This window comes from Trichechus manatus, unplaced genomic scaffold, assembly GCF_000243295.1.
Source record: "Trichechus manatus latirostris isolate Lorelei unplaced genomic scaffold, TriManLat1.0 scaffold00007, whole genome shotgun sequence".
Lineage (NCBI taxonomy): Eukaryota > Metazoa > Chordata > Mammalia > Sirenia > Trichechidae > Trichechus > Trichechus manatus.
Genome location: NW_004443943.1, coordinates 29706408 through 29721752, shown reverse-complemented (window position 1 = coordinate 29721752; position 15345 = coordinate 29706408). Strand labels below are relative to the sequence as shown.

The 15345-nt window shown below is 37.5% G+C and overlaps 1 protein-coding gene across 2 annotated transcripts in view; it reads left to right on the top strand.

Annotated features, from left to right (window-relative positions):
• NT5C2 (5'-nucleotidase, cytosolic II) overlaps positions 1-15345 on the top strand; it is a 123648-nt gene that overhangs the window by 45660 nt on the left and 62643 nt on the right. The window lies entirely within an intron of this gene.

Sequence of the window (15345 nt, the reverse complement as noted above, 5' to 3'; positions counted from 1 at the left end):
AAGGGGAGTTCCTTGCCACGCAGCTCCGCCTGGCCAGAAAGGGGTTCCCAACTCAAGAAAAGGAAAAGAAAAGAAACAAACAATTCAAAACGAACAAAAGCCCCGGGATCCCACCAGCGCAGTAGCCCAGACCGGGAAGCAGCTCCACACTCGGAGCCCCGCAGCCCCTGAGGAAAAAGCAAAGATGGCGCCTGTAGCCAGGCACTCGAGCAAAAGGAGGGGGAGGCGGCTAGAGGCAAGCAAGAAACAAAAGAAGCAGGAAAAAAGAAAAAGCAACACCAGCAGCCAACAAACGGAACCGAGAGAGCCAGCCAGTGCGGCCGGCGCCCCTGGACAAGAGACTGTGTCCGCAGGAAGCAAAGGAGGCCGAGTGTGGGTGAAGAAGGGTGGAGAGTGGGAAAGCGCACACCACAAATTGCCGGCACCCTGGAGCCCCCCAGGAAGAAGCAAAGATGGCGCACGGAGCCAGGCACTCGAGTGAAAGGAGGGGGAGGCAGCGAGAGGCAAGCGAGAAATCAAAAGAAGCAGAAAAAAAAAGCAACACCAGCAGCCAACAAATGGTACCCAGAGAACCGCCCACCTGGGTGTGTGGAATCCAAGCAGCCGGTGCCTCCCGGTCAAGAGACCGTGGCCGCGGGAAGCAGAGGAACAAATGAACAAAAGCCCCGGGATCCCACCAGCGCAGCAGCCTAGACCGGGAAGCAGCTGCACACTCGAATGGAGCCCCGCAGCCCCTCAGGAAGAAGCAAAGATGGTGCTCGGAACCAGGCACTCGAGCAAAAGGAGGGGGAGGTGGCGAGAGGCAAGGGGGAAGTCAAAAGAAGCAGGAAAAAAAAAGCAACACTAGCAGCCAACAAATGGCACCCAGGGAGCCGCCTGCCTGGGCGCGTGGAATCCAAGCAGCCGGCGCCTCCCAGTCAAGAGACTGTGGCCAGGACTATCTTTTTTTAAAAAAAATTTATTTATTTTGTTGTTGAGAATATACACAGTGAAACATATGCCAATTCAATAGTTTCTACATATAGAAACTGCTCCTCCTTTATCTACAGAAGAGAGATAATAACTGGTAGGGTTATTGTTTGTCATATTTAAGCACTCTAAGAACTACTGTAACTTGGGGTGGAGCAGGAGTGGGGAACTGGATTGTCAAGCATTACCTAACCTATGTGTCTCTTGGGAAGTACTTTTAAAAAATCTACATCTCAAATTTTACGTGAAATTGAAGGGGTTCCATTGACCGTCTCAAACCAAATGCAATAAATACAAGAATACAAACTGAATATTTAAAACATGGTCTAATCCTTAAGATACCAGTTTCCCATAGCTTTCCTGGGTTTTCAGCTGATGGCATCACAGCTCAGTGTGGTGGGAATAAATTTAGTGGCATTGATTACATTCTTCAAGTTGTGCAACCATACTCACCCTCCTTTTCTGAGTTGATCCTCCCTCATTAACATAACTCACTGCCCCCTAGGATTCCTGTCTAGTCTTTTTGAGTTGCTGTTGTCGATTTGATCCCATATAGATAGTTCTTAAAAGAGCAAAATGCTCAAGGCGCAGACCTTTTTACCAGTTAAGCTAAAATATTAATTAGTTTTAAGATGACTTCAGGGGATATTTTTGGTTTAGGGTTTAAAGATTGTCTCAGGACAATAGTTTCAGGGGTTCATCCACCCTCCGTGGCCCCAGAAATTCTAGAGTCCATAAGAATTTGAAATTGTTATGCATTTTCCCCCTTTTGATCGGGATCCTTCTATGGAATCTTTGATCAGAATGTTCAGTAATGGTAGCCAGGCACTATCCAGTTCTTCTGGTCTCATTGCAAAGGAGGCAGTTGTACACGGAGGTAGTTAGCCACATACTCCCTGTCCTCCTCCTATTCCTGACTCTCCTTTTTCCTCTATTACTCCAGGTGAATAGAGATCAATTGTTGTGCCTTGGATGGCCACTTGCAAGCTTTTAAGACCTCAGGCACTACATAACAAACTAGGAGGTAGAACAGAAGCACTAAACACATTAGGCTAGTTAACTGGGATGTCCTATGAAACCATGACTCTAAACCTCCAAACCAAGGAACCAAATCCCGTGAGGTATTCGGTTGTACATAAGCAGCCTCAGCAGCTACTCTTTTTTGTTGTTGTAAATATGTCTATCACAGGACTTTTGACAGTTCAGCTTTTTACAGGTGTATAACTTATTGACAGCAATTACAGTAATCGGCTGTGCAACCCTACCCTTGATGAATGCAATTTTTCTGTCACCTCCCTTTTCCCCCTCCCTCTCACCCCTGGTAACCACTAATAAACTTTGGTTTCTATACATTTGCCTTTTCTTGTTCTTTTTATATTAAGTGAAGTCATATAATATTTGTCCGTTTGTGATTGGCTTATTTTGCTCAGCATAAGGTCTTCAAGCACCATCCATACTGTAGCATGTATTAAGACTTCATTTCTCTTACTGAGTAGTATTCTGTTGTATATATGTACCATATTTTGTGTATCCATTCATCTGTTGATGGGCATTTAGGTTATTTCTACCTTTTGGCTGTTGTGAATAGTGCTGCAGTGAACATTGGTGTAAAAGTCTCTTTTCGAGCCTCTGCTTTCAAGTCTTTTGGGCATATACCTAGAAGTGGAATTGCTGGCTCATGTGGTAGTTCTATTTTTAGTTTTTTGAAGAACCACAGCACTGTTTTCTACAGTGGCTGCACCATTTTGCATTCTCACCAGCAATGGATAAGGGTTCCAGTTTCCCCACATCCTCACCAACATTTGTTTATTTTCTGCCCTTTTTTTTTTTTTTTTATCTTAGCCATCCTAGTGGGAGTGAAATGGTATCTCATTTCTCTGATGCATCTGTCTGACGGCTACTGATATTGAGCATCTTTTCATGTGTCTGGTGGCCATCTGAATGTCCTCTTTGGTGAATGTCTGTTCAAGTCCTTTGCCCATTTTATGACTGGGTTATTTGTCTTTTTGTTGTTGTTGAAGTTTTATGTATATTTTTGTTATTAGATTCTTATCGGATATATGGTTTTGAAGATATTCTCCGAGTCGGTAGCTTGTCTTTTCACTTTTTTGGTAAAGTTGTTTGATGAACAAAAGTTTTTAATTTTTATGATATCCCATTTATTTATTTTGTCTTTTTTTTGTGTGCTTTTGTTATTATAATAGATAATCCATTGTTGAAAGCTGGAACTGACAGCGTTGCCCCTGCATTTTCTTCTAAGAATTTTGTGATTTTAGTTTTCACATTTAGGTCTTGAATCCATTTTGAATTTGTTTTGGTGTATAGTGTCAGGCATGTATCCTGTTTCATTTTTCTGTGTGTGGAAATCCAATTTTCCCAACACCATTTGTTGAAGAGATTCTTTTTCTTTCCCATTGAATGGACTTAGCACCCTTGTCAAAAATTAGTTGACGATAGATGTGTGGGTTTATTTCTGGACTCGCAATTCTATTCCATTGATCTGTGTGTCTGTTGTTATACCCGTACCAGCCTGTTTTGATTACTGTAGCTGTATACCACATTTTTACACAAATAACACATGGCTTCTTTGTTTGTTTGCCAACCGTGCCCTCCGCCTTTGAGGTATTTTCATAAGTGCCACTATGCCAATCTTGTTTTACATGTTGCTGTAAAAAAAAAAAAAAAAAAAAAAAAAAAAATTAGCCCATAGCATGCTTAGGAAAATACCTCACAGTGGTAGGGCACTGTTGCCAAACAAACGTAGAAGGCACACATTATTTGAGTAAAAATACTGTAGTATGTTTTAAAATCAGAAAGTGTGTGTCCTCTTCCTTTGTTCTTCTCTTTCAACATTGCTTTAGCTATTTGGGGCCCCTTGACATTCCATATAAAGCTGAGAATTGGTTTTTCTGTTTCTGTAAAGGAGGCTGTTGGAATTTTGATTGGCATTGTGTTGAATCTATAGATTGTTTTGGGTAGTATTGACATCTTAATAATATTAAGTCTTCCAGTCCATGAACATGGAACATCCTTCCACTTATTTAAGTCTTCTTTAATCTCTTTCAGTGGTGTTTTATAGTTTTCATTGCATAAGACCTCCTCATCCCTGGTTATATTTATTCCTAGGTATTTTATTTTCTTATATGCTATTGTAAATGGAATTGTTTCCCTTTCAGATTTCTCATGAAAGGACTGTCTCTTTTTTGTATGTTTTCTTTCCTTCCAGCACTGGCTACAAATGTGCATTTGTTAAACAACTTTTTGTGATAAGGATTATCACAGATGCTGGTATATTTGTCATTATTGTATGCATGGTTTGTTTATAAAGCTGGTGGATTTTAAGGAGATCTATTTTTCTAGATGTAGTCAAAATTCTTGGGAAGTGATTAATATTAGGTTCATCTCTAGGAGCCCCTGGGGCAATTCCTGTACTGTCTGAATAGGTAATGAGCAAGTACATTTGAAATATATGAATCATATAAATGAAGTCAACTAGCTTTTATTCTCCTTTGTGCTCTTTAAAAATAAATGGATCATTTTTGTGTTTTGGAATGAAAAGAAGTCTTATATTCAGTATTCATATGTGTGATATTTTGACACTTAGTACAGCCTGTTACCATTTGATATCTATGAAATATTTCCCTAATAGTAGTAATAAAGGATTCTTATTAAAGTTAAGTCACTAGAAATTATACTTGAGACTTACTATAAACCTGTGGTAATCGAGACAGTGTTGTGTTAGTGTAAGAATAGACATAGATTATGAAAATGAATAGAGAGTTCATAAACTCACAGATATGTTGATTGATTTTCAGCAGTGCTAACTGGTTTTCAGCAATGAGGCCAAGGTAATTCAACAGATGTGCTGGAAAAATTGGATATTATTCATATGGAAAAAGATGAATCTTGACCCTTACCTCACACCATACACAAAAAAATGCAAAATGCATCATAGACCTGAACATAAAGTTAAAACTAAAATGTAGTAGAAAATCTGTGCGACCTTCAATTAGGTAAAGATTTCCTATATAAAATACAAGAAGCATGAACCGTAAAAGACAAAATTGATAAATTGGGCTTCATCAAAATTTTTTAAAAACCTCTACTTTTTGAAAGATATCGTTAAGAAATTGAAAAGACAAGCCACAAACTGGGAGAAAATATTCACAATACTTATGTATCTGATAAATGACTTGTATCCAAAATATGTAAAGAACTCTTATGACATGATAATAAAACAATCCAGTTTAAAAAAGGGAAAAATATTTGAATAGATACTTCCTAAAAGAAGATATGGCAGATAAACACTTGAAAAGATGCTCAACATCATTAGTCATTAAGGAAATACAAATTAAAACCACAATGAGACTACACACCCACTAGAATGACTAAAATTGAAACCACTGACAATGTGGAACAGCTAGAACTGTCATGCCTTGCTGATGAGAATGCAAAATAGAAAACCATTGTGGTTATGTCTTTTAAAGTTAAACATGTACTTACAATATGACTTAGCACTTTTACTTCTAGGTATTTACCCAAGAGAAATGAAAGCATATGTGCACACATATTTGTATGTGACTGCTCATAGCAGTGTTATTTATAATAACCAAAAACTAAGCAAACTAAATGTCCCTTAACTGAAGAATGGATAAACAAATCGTGGTATATCCATTCAATGGGATACTACTAAGGAATAAAAAGAACTAATTATGAAACATGCAACAACATAGATGAATCAGAAGTATTATCCTAAGTAAAAGAAGCCAGACAGAAACCACATAAGGTTTGATTCTATTTATATAAAAACTACAGTGACATAAAGCACAGATCAGTGGTTGCTCGGGGCCAGTGTTGGGGATGATATTGGAAAAGGACACTAGCAAATTTCTTTTTTTAATTTAAATTGAGTTTACTGAGGATAATTTACATACAGTAAACTTAATCCACTGTAGGTGTCCAATTCTATGAGTTTTAACAAATAGCCATATAACCATCACAATTCCAATTGTTTTTAAATCACAAATAATGTGATCTATTTTTAAAGAAATTTTTTTATTGTACTTTAGGTGAAGGTTTACAGGACAAACTAGTTTCTCATTAAACAGTTAGTACACATATTGTTTTATGACATTAGTTAACAACCCCACGACATGTCATCCTTCTCCCTTCTTGACCTTGGGTTCCCTATTACCAGCTTTCCTGTCCCCTCCTGCCTTCTAGTCCTTGTCGCTGGGCTGTTGTGCCCCTTTAGTCTCATTTTGTTTTATGGGCCTGTCTAATCTCTGGCTGAAGGGTGAACCTCAGGAGTGACTTCATTACTGAGCTAAAAGAGTGTCCAGGGTCCCTATTCTTGGGGTTTCTCCAGTCTCTTTCAGGCCAGTACATCTGGTCTTTTTTTGTGAGTTAGAATTTTGTTCTACATTTTTCTCCAGCTCTGTCCAGAATCCTCTGTTGTGATCCGGTCAGAGCAGTTAGTGGTGGTAGCCCAGCACCATCTAGTTGTACTGGACACAGTCTGATGGAGGCCATGGTAGTTGTGGTCCATTAGTCCTTTGGCCTAATCTTTTTCCTTGTATCTTATTTTCTTTTCACTCTCCCTTGCTTCTGAAGGGGTGAGACCAGTGGAGTATCTTAGATGGCCACTCACAGGCTTTTAAGACCCCAGATGCTACTCACCAAGGTAGAACATAGAACATTTTCTTTATAAACTGTGTTATGCCAGTTGAGACAAATGTTCCCCAAGACGGGACACTAAAGAATTTTGAGGGCGAAGGAAATATTCTACATGTTGATTGTGGTAGTTGTTCCATCACCAAACTTTACACTTTTAAAATGGGTGAATTTTAAGTTAATTATTTGACAGTAAGGTTGAGGGAGAATGAGACTTGAAGCTCCTCAACTTGCTGATTTAAAAGTTTGTAAATAAAATGGTTCTCGTTTATCCATATTTAAGGAACATGTTTGGGAAAATGCAAGAGTTTTAGGCTGTGTAATGCAGGAAAAAATGCACACTCCTTTCAGTGTTATGATTGAGCTAGCCCTTCAGAGTGTTTAGAATGCCCTTTATTACTGGAGCTGCTGTCTTTCAGATAAGAGATCAAAAGGAATTTTATTATTTACTTTTCTTTTAGATTTTAGGTTTTGACCACTCTTTCACATTGTAGTAGTAATATATTTGTTAATTTGGCCTCATGCTTTGTTCATATTTTCTTCTCTAATTTCTATCCCACAGTGTTCAACTTTGAGCTTTTGCTGTATTTTGTATACTATCTTCTATATACTGTACTGTTCTTTAGTTTAGAAAATTGGGGAGAAAAGGTGAAAAGGGGACATAGAGGAAAATAGAAAAAGGGGGATTGGGAAAACCTGTATTTAATTATACTGAGATATTAGAACTGTAAACTTATTTTCAGAAGTAATAATACTGTCTGTTTTCTCCCTTAATTTGTGTATTCCTCATCAGGTTAGTCATCTCTTTTACACCTCACAGTCCTCCTCTCATTACCTCAGTTTCTTCATTTGAGACTGAAGATGAATGGTATTTTAATGTCTCTTTCTTACTCATTTTTGCTGAATCTCCTTAAAATGTGCTTCGAAATATTCAGTGGGAGGATAGAAGGCATTATCGTCAGTACTCTTTTAATATTTTATCACTATTAAGATGCACGTTTTTCCACATTTGAACATCTCTGAAATTGGTTCTTCCGAGAGGATTAGCTTTTGTCAGTCACCTGGGGGCAATGTCAACCATACTGATAATGTGAATTCAGACCATAAACCTATATGACTGACTTGTTCATATTGTCAGGGGGTAGTTTTTTCCCTCCTCCCTGGACTCAGTGTCAAGGCTGAGATGTGCAAATTTTCCTGTGGGCTCCATAGATTGATTTCTGCTTTAGCCTTATATTATGGATATAACCCTTTGATATTCTAGCTTTATGTGGAATTTGTATTAGACTGTATTTGGGGGCATCCCCCCCTTTATTAGTGGTATGTAATATAGGTGAGTCTTACAATTGATAGCATCTTAAATTTTAATCATCTTTGATTTTGTTCTGTGCATGCCTTCGTACTCCCTTCTTTTCTCTGGAACGTTTTTGTATCGAGTATTTGAGAACAATTAATATTTTAATTAATTCACATTTTATGTTAGAAATGATGACATGTTTGGTGTTCAGACTTTCAAACACAGGCTGTTCTCACACGCTCTGATAAACAAAATGTATCCCTCCTGAGGATGTTCCTCAGAGAAAATGTTAAGACAAATTAGTAAGAAATTGTTGCCTAGAACTTATGAAAACAATAACTGATGTTACTAAATGAGTTTTGCTTTTGTAATTTAGTCCGAACTATCTCTTGTTGTCTTTATATCCATGGTGTTTTACATAAAATTTCGATTTTTAAGACTTAGATTCATAAATTGGAAATTCTTATCTGTAATATTTTAGATCACTAAGCATAGTTTTTACTGAAGGAGGTGGTCTTGGCATTGTTTTTTTTTTTTATTTATGGTGATTTACAGCTTTATGGTGATACAATTTGCATACCATTAAATTCACCCTTTTAAAGTGTACAATTCAATGGTTTTTAGTATATTCACAGATATATGTGTAACATCACTATCTAATTTTAGAATGTTTTCATTACCTGAAAAGGAGACCCTATAGTCATTAGTAGAAACTCCCCATTCTCTCCTCCCCATGGCTTCTGGCAATCATTAGTGCCATTAAGTTTGTAGTTTAAGTTTAATTTTTAGTTAAATGTTGTGTCTGCTAATTGCAAGACCCTGTGTTAGGTGTTGGGAAAGCTATAAATCCCTATCCTGAAACCTTTTAATCCTGTAAAGAATAAGAGAACTACCCATGTATTTTATGTATATGACAAAATATGGTAAGTGCCAAAATAAGCGATTAATATTCAAACCTCTCACTTGGATCACAACTTTGTAGCATTTTAGTTATTAATAAAATTCCTTTTGTTATGTAAAAAAGTAATCTGAGGCCCAGAGACATTACTGTCATATAGTTCTGTGGAATAGCCAGAATAATTTCTTGAAGAAGTCACTTGGGATGATGGGCCTTGAAAATTATAGAGATAACGGAGGAGGACATTTTAGGTATAAAAACGAAAACCAAAACCTGTTGCCGTTGAGTCGATTCCGACTCACAGTGACTCTATAGGACAGAGTAGAACTGCCCCATAGGGTTTCCAAGAAGCAGCTGGTGGATTCAAACTGTCAACCTTTTGGTTAGTAGTCAAACGCTTAAACCACTGCACCACCAGCGTTCCATTTTAGGTACAGGGAACTGTATATTCAAAACCTCAGGGCAGGTTTTGGAAATAGCCAGTAGTTCACTTTGATTATTAAAGGAATAGGTGCATGATGTGGAGTAACAAGATAAAACTGATTTTGACAAAATGGTGAAAGATTTTGAGCCCCTTGATGAGCGAAGAATTTGTAGTTTGTTCATTTGGGTAGGTAATGAACAATGACTAAAGGTAGGAGAATGACATGATTGGAACTGACTTTAAAAACAGTGCTTCTCAAATTATCTATGACGAAGGATCAGTTTAAAAAATTTTTCAATCTGTTTCAAATTGATGCTTATTGTAAAATACAATAAAAAAAGAATTACTAGAAAAATGAAGAGACATATAAGATATCAGCCTACATTATATATTATTACATTCAACAAATATAAAATTTCTTTGTCAAATTGCCATGAAAATTTCTAAACACAATTTCTGTGTGTTTGTTGTTATGGATCAGTAACAAATGTTCACCGACTGGCATTGGTCTGTGGACTACAGGTTGAATAGCACTACTTTAAGAGCAATGCATTTGTCATCAGTGTGTGGGGAAAACATTTGGGAGATGAGTGCTGGAAAGTTAACGAGAACCTGAAGGAGTTGTTAGCAGTGTGTGCGGAATGGAGGATCTGGATTCTCGAGACATAAAAATTTAAGTGAAGGCACAAGAGCTGATGGAATTTGGGTTTGAGGGAGAGAAAAGAATCAAGATAACTAGATTTTAAGCTTGCGTGCTAAAATGGGAGTGCAGGCAGCAGATACAGAGAGGAGATAGTTGGGAGAGAAAGGTGCTGAGTTAGGTTTTTGACAAAAATTCTTGTTATAGCATTGTTTTATTAAGTGAACACACATGCACACACACACTTTTTTGGTTCATAATCTCCATTTGCCTTCTCAGAAAGCACCTGTAACTTTTTCTTTTCTTTGATTGTAGCAAACTTTGAGGGTTATACAAACCTATAGCCAAAACAAATGCCCAAGAAGATTTTATGCTGTGTCCTTAGTCTCGTTTGTTGTTGCAGTAACTGTTGTTGGGCATGTGGCCAGGAAATTGTGACTCCCAGGCAGGGGGAGGAGTTAGGGATAGAGTTCACCATTGCCAAAGAAATTCTGTTCCAGTTGGATTTGTGTGGAGCAACAGTGATATCCAATGACAAGTTAAATTAGACACAGAGGTGTTTTCTCCAGCACGGTCTCGGAAGAGGGACCTGGTTCAGACTAAATAGTCTTTTTGAAGTTAGGTCAAAATAACAACAACAAAAAATTATACTAGGGACTTGGAGAAGAATTTTGTTGTGTAACTTCAAGAACTAATTGACTCAGATAGTTTTACACTTTGCAAAACGGCAACCAGTGACAGATGAGGTAATGCTTTGAATTACAAGTTAAATCTCAAAATCATTAAGAGTTTGCTGCTTAGAAAATTTCAAATTTAGTAGTTTGCATGTTCATGTTGCTTAAGTATGAGAATATTAGATCCCTGTTCTTGAAGCACGTTATATTAGTGATCTTATTTTTATGGCTAATATCTGTGTTTACTTGGATAGAATTTCTTCAGATTTCATGCCTTACTGCAGTGGGATATGATAGTAAAAGCTGCTACATTTGTCTTTGTGTTTAAGTCTGTGCCTGGTTTCATAGTGTTCTTATTATATCTGCCTCCTTGAGGTTTTTTCCCTTGTTAATGCTTGAATCTTGTATCATGTAAATGACTTAGTGTGTAGGAATTTCTGGCTGATTGTGTTTTAAGGTTGGATGCTCAGTTCAGTCATGCTTTCTAGGGTGGCAATTTTGTGTTTTTTTTTTAAAAAGCAAACTTTGGAAAGTTAATTTCACAGGTATAGTCAAACTCTTGAGGATAGGGTAGAGTATGTTCCGTTGGTTAATAATTTAGAAAAGTGACCCAAATAAACTGGTGTTGGCGAAGGTACAGTTAGTGTCTTGGAACCAACAGAAATTTTTTGATTCCCCAAGCAGATAGGATCTTTTTGTTTTTAAATATATGGTGGGGGTATTGAGCCAGTTGCTTGGTTTTAGTTAATATAGTACCTAACATTTTCTTTTGTTGTAACCTCAGCAAGGAATAGTCATTAGCTTGAGGCCAAGGGATTAGTTTCTCTTGAAGACTGTATCCTGGAGACATGGTATTTCTGGTTGAAGGCTGTCTCTCTGCTGGAGTCAGTGCATACTTTCAGCATTTGGGTGCTTATTATCTTTGTAAACCTTAGCATGTATAGTTATTTGGCTTACTGCAGTTCCCTGTAATGCAGCTGTTCCATTTTGTCATTACAGCTTTGCTTACGCACTTTAGATATTTGCACGATGCATTAGATTTAATTCTCTTGGTGCCCCCTCCCCCCATATTTTGTAGCATAGGTTAGGGAAAGAAAAGGAAAAATGAGAATATGTATGAAGTTTTTCTTTTTGTTTCATAAACATCATAATAGAAATGAATTTAGAGGAAGAGACAGGAGTGATCGTTTCTTTTTTAAGTTCAGGAATTGCTCCTTTAGGTGAGGTTACTATTTGAATGCAAATGAAAAGATAAAGATATTTGTGAAGCTCTTCATAGGAAAACGTGTTATTTCCTAATCTGAGGTACCTATAAAGTTGTTCCTAGCTTTCCTCGGAAGACAGCTTCTAGGGACCTGCTTTGTAGTAGGCATTTTGTAAATATTCTGATTGAACAGTTAAAGTGACTAGTTAATCAAAGAGGAGTCATTTAATGGATGTTTAGCAGTGATTATTTCTGCAAAAACAGAAGAACTTTATATTCCTTAAATATGTCATTCCTAGAGTTTGTATGGTTAATAAAGGTGCCTTGTGATCTTTATATCCTTGATAAATGTGTTTTGATAGATTTTCATGGCGGTACAGGCTTAGTCTCTCGTCTGCCCAAGAAAGAAACTAGTAACTACCTTACTGGATAGTTTCTTTCAATCCTTAGCTATAATTGAGGGGCATTAGCAAAGTCTCCTTTTTCCTGTGATTTTAGTTGTGCCTGACGCTAGCTAGCATCTGTCTTCTGTCAGTATCAAAGCTGTTTCTTTTATTATGTTGTTCCACATGTCTGTCTCCTGGATTACATCACAAGGAAGAAAAATCTTCCCCAATTCATTCCTGCCTGTATCCCCACAGAATATTGTAGACATGTCAGCTGTTTGGGCTCTCATCAAGGATTTGATCCAGTTGGCCCCCTAGCCTGAATTGAGAATCTGTTTGAAAAGCCTAAGCTTCAATGGTAATAGTTTCTAGAGTTAGAACTGTTACTTTGTATTTTTCATCCTTGTTGTGCTTTCAAAAGGATTATGTAACTGAGAAAAGAGGTGATAATAAAATAGAATAACTTACCACTTGTCTTAATCATCTAGTGCTGCTCCAACAGAACTACCACAAGTGGATGGTTTTACCAAAGAGAAGTTTATTCTCTCACAGTCCAGTAGGCTAGAAGTCCAAATTCAGGGCGTCAGCTCCAGGGGAAGGCTTTCTCTCTCTGTCGGCTCTTGAGGAAGGTCCTTCTCCTCAATCTTCCCCTGGTTGAGGAGCTTCTCAGGTGCAGGGACCCCAGGTCCAAAGGACACACTCTGCTCCTGGTGCTGCTTTCTTGGTGGTATGAGGTCCCCAATTCTTTGTTGCTTCCTTTTCCTTTTATCTCTTGTAAGTTAAAAGGTGGTACAGGCCACACCCTAGGGAAACTCCCTTTACATTGGATCAGGGATGTGACCGGGGTAAGGGTGGTGTTACAATCCCACCCTAATCCTCTTTAACATAAAATTACAATCACAAAATGGAGGCCAGCCACACAATCATGGCGTACCCAAATTGATACACACATTTTTTGGGGGACATAGTTCAAACCATGACACCAGTAAAAGCTGAGTGAAGTTTGATGAAGTCGTAGAGGAGTCATAGTGATATATTTGGACTTTGAGGTATTTAAAAAAGAAGAATGTTGGGGTAGATGCCATTTATTCTCTAGTTTCTTGCATCTTCTGCCTGTCCACTACTGTTTTCTTCCCTTCACATCTCATATTAACTCAAGACAAAATAAATACTAATTTTCCAAAAGACCAGATTTTGTTAGAAAGTATAAATGTTTTATATAATATCTCTCTCAGGAACTAAGGGTTTTATAGAGCTAATGTAGTGTGCCTAGCATTTATGCTTGTGAAATAGGTAATGATTTTCACATTTTTCAGAGAAATAGAGAGGGGAACGGTTCTGAAGTCAAGGGCCTGTTGGTTTTAAGTCCTTGATTAAAGTATTTTTAAGCAAATATTTGAAAATTTGTCTGCATTTAAGGTTAGCCCATACATTTTGAGATGAGAGGAAAAGTTTTCTATTAAAATTTAAAAAAACAAAGTCATCACCTAGTTGTTTCCAAACTCGAGTGTCAGTAAAGAAATGAAATATTTATCTCTGTATGTGCTTATTTATAAATTATCTAGACTACTGTCTTTATATATAGTATAAAACATACACAAATTTGTTGTTAGTTGCAATTGAGTTGGCTGTGACTCATGGCTACCTTATGTATAACAGAATGAAACACTGCCTGGTCCTATGCTATCTGCATGATTGTTCGTATCTTTGAGTGCCTTCCAACCTGAGGGGCTCATCTTGCAGCACTATATCAGAGAATGTTCTGTTGTTATGCATAAGGTTTTCATTGGCTGATTTTCAGAAAGATGGCCAGGCCTTTCCTCCTAGTCTGTCTTAGTCTGGAAGCTCTTCTGAAACCTGTCCAGCATGGGTGACCCTGTTGGTATTTTAAATACTGTGGTATACCTTCCAGCATCGTAGCAACATACGGGCTACCACAGTATGACAAACTGACAGGTGGATGGTGAATACACAGATTAGACCTTTTAAAATTATTAAATAAATATCAGTGGAAGATCTAACATTTTCTCCTTGCACCCCAGTGGTGTCTCCTACATCCCTTGGTGCAATCACTCTTTTGACCTAGATCATCAGTGGGGAGCCCAGCCCAGGCATCTTTAACAAGTTTCCTAGGTTATTGTGATTCTGATGCACGTCAAAGTTTGAGATCCACTGATCTGTATTAGTCTCATTTTTCATAGTTACGTATGAAATGCAGGCAAAGAAGAGGTTTGGTAATAAGAGGATAAGAATCCAGTTGTAATTTTGGTCACCTTATTTTCATAGACGATTAGAATTTACCCCAAAAGACCATCATAGTGATAATCTCCCATACTAGGAACATGTTCAGTTTTCCCAATGTCTTCATCATGATCTTTTTGAAATTTGGTACATTTCCTTCTTACAACCTGATGCCTTGTTCTTGCCCGAAGTGTAAAGTCCAAACTCCCTAATGTGGCATACAAAATCTTCATGATTTTGACCCCTGCTAACTTTTTTAGCTTCATAGCTCTTATCCCTCTCGTCCCCAACTCCTCTTGAAAACCTCTTTCTGCAAAAACAAACAGAAAAACAAAACCTAAGAAAACTCCTTAGCTCCAGCCACAGTAAACTATTTGTAGTTCCCTGTAAATCACAACTTTGCTTGGTTCCTCTGAAAAGATCGCCTTTCTTGCTTTGTCCTACAGGAAATTTTGTTCTACTGATTGTTGAAAAATTCAACTTGAGAATCTCTTCCTGATCTCTAAACAACTGATGCTTTCTCCTCGTTATTTCATAGCAGTTATTGAATTGCTGTAATTATTTGCTTTTAAGTCTTTTAGGCCAAGTTCCTCAAGGGTAGAGATATTAAGTTAGAAATAAGTTCTGTGAGGGCAGGTACTCTTTTGTTTACTGCCGTATCTCAGTATCTGGCATATAGTTGTTACTCTGTAGAACATTTGTTATATGAATCTATTTTTATGTCTTTAATATCTGGCATGTGGTAGGCTTTTAATGAACTTTTCTTTTTAATATTTTATTGTACTTCAGGCGGAGGCTTACAGAACAAATAGTTTCTCATGAAACAGTAGTACACATGTTGTTTTATGACATTGGTTAACAACCCCACAACATATTAACCCTCTAAATTCTCAACCTTTTTTTTTTTTCTTGGTGAAAATATACATAGCCAAAGATACA